At 66.2% G+C, this 2,107-nt stretch overlaps 1 non-coding gene across 1 annotated transcript; it reads right to left on the minus strand.

The window, feature by feature from the left end:
- Nucleotides 1-1,773: 1,773 nt before the first annotated feature.
- Nucleotides 1,774-1,927, minus strand: LOC140475252 (5.8S ribosomal RNA). The gene has a single exon (XR_011959816.1). It is a non-coding gene; the product is annotated as a 5.8S ribosomal RNA (ribosomal RNA).
- Between the last annotated feature and the right edge of the window lie 180 nt (nucleotides 1,928-2,107).

A 2,107-nucleotide genomic window follows, 5' to 3' on the forward strand; every position in this document is an offset into this window, starting at 1 on the left:
CTCCAAGAAGACGCGATCTCGACCCGCCTCTCACCGCCACTGGCCTCACACCGTCCTCAGGCTAGGCCTCGATCAGGAGGACTGGGGCGACTGGGCACCGTCGAAGAAAGCGCTTCTGTACGCCACATTTCCCTCGCCCGTCAAGCGAGCGGGGATTCGGCGCTGGGCTCTTCCCTGTTCACTCGCAGTTACTAAGGGAATCCTTGTTAGTTTCTTTTCCACCGCTTAGTAATATGCTTAAATTCAACGGGTTGTCGCGTCTGATCTGAGGTCGTACCCAGAGTCAGAGGATGGCCAGGCCGCACCGCCAGCGTGCGAATCCCCCGCACCACCTCTTAGTGGGCCGGCAACGTCTCACCGCGGACGGGAGTTTGGCCGACGCCGCGACGGTCAGAGAGCCAGCCACCCGCACGTCGCTCACCACCCTTGGCCAGCGATGGTGTCGACGAGTGGCCGCCCCTGCCGCCTCCAGCGCCGCCGCGTCCACGCGCGGGGACGTGCTCGGCGCAATTCCACGGGACGGAGACCCTCCCCGTCCACGGCGGGAGGCGAAACTCGGAAGTGCCGGCTGCTTACTCGAGCGGAAGGGTCAGCCTGATTCCTGCCTTGCCGGAGGCCCGGTCGCGGGGGTGACGACCCGCCGCCCGGGACGTGCGAGGCACCAGCAGACAGAGACTGCCCGACGGTCAGAGAGAGGGAGAGAGGAGTGCCGAGGCTCAAGTGGCGAACGGTCGCGCAGGCACGCCACGCACATCGATCGCCAGCCGCGGAACGGCACGGCCTTCAGTGGGGCCGGCGGGCGACGCCGCTCCTGAACCCAGCGGCCCCGAGCCGGACGAGTTGAGGAAGGCACGCCGACGGTGACAGGGTGCGGAAGACACAGCGGTGGCCTTCTGGCGACTTGGCCCCCGACAGCCCGACGTTCCGCCGTCCTCCCGATGGCCAGGAGGACCGTGCGGGGGTCGGCCGACGGCGTGGTAGGTGTGCCTGCACGGTGACGGAGCACACACCACGCCCGCCAACCCCTCCGTACCTCCCGAGACCGGTGGCAGGACGGAGCGGAAAACGTGCGGACTGAACGGGAGAGCCAAGAGCCAGCGATCCACGCGCGTGCGACCGTCCAAGTCACAGCGTTCGACGAAAACCTCCTCCCTCGGCCAGGCACTCGGCGCCAGCAGGGGAGACAGGATCAGACGCCCCGCCGGCCACTTAAGGCCGAGGACGAACCACGAGACGGGCGGCTGCAGCAGCGGGCGGCCTGCAGCTCCCAGCACTCTCAATCGATCAACCATCGAGTCGGGTCAGCGTGTCAAACCGGCGAGCTCCACGGTCAGGCCGGCGGCGCACCAGCACCGGACCTCCGCGGCTCCCTTCACTCTTTCCACTGCCAGCCAACCGAGAGACGGACCCAATGCGGACGTGCAGAGCTTAGGCAGACCCCCCACTGGAGGCTCAACACTTCGTGGCAGCTCCGTGTCCCAGAGACCAGGAGGGTTGGCACACACACACAGTGTGAACCACCGACAGCCATTCTGGGACCGGTGACAGCCGTGCTGGCCCCACTGCCACGACACAGACGGACGCCAGGCCGCGCTCCCCGGCGGGGGATGCGTCGAGCCTGACGAACGGAATGTGCAGGGTGGGGGGGAAAGGCCAAGCGCTCCGACGCCGGAGGGCTCCGGAGTCTGAACTTAGGGGGACAAAGAGGACGGGTCCTCTGCGACACCCCAGCCGCGCTCTCGCCAGCCAAGGCGAGTGCGATTGATTGCCAAACGACCCTCAGACAGGCGTGGCCCCGGGAAGAACCCGGGGCCGCAAAGTGCGTTCAAAGTGTCGATGATCAATGTGTCCTGCAATTCACATTAATTCTCGCAGCTAGCTGCGTTCGTCATCGACGCACGAGCCGAGTGATCCACCGTCAAGAGTTGTCTGAGTTTGTTTTAGGTCTCTCCCTCGCCAGAGGAAAGCGACCCGGACCGCACATACGCTCCCCACCTTGAGCTACAGCCACCTGCACGCCGGCGTGCGGGCGGAGCAGGGTGGCGTGAAGCGATGGGGAGCACCATCCTGGTGCGGCCCGCAGAAACATACGTCTATTGGGGGGAGG

Source organism: Chiloscyllium punctatum, unplaced genomic scaffold (genome assembly GCF_047496795.1).
Source record: "Chiloscyllium punctatum isolate Juve2018m unplaced genomic scaffold, sChiPun1.3 scaffold_1502, whole genome shotgun sequence".
In the NCBI taxonomy this organism is placed as follows: domain Eukaryota; kingdom Metazoa; phylum Chordata; class Chondrichthyes; order Orectolobiformes; family Hemiscylliidae; genus Chiloscyllium; species Chiloscyllium punctatum.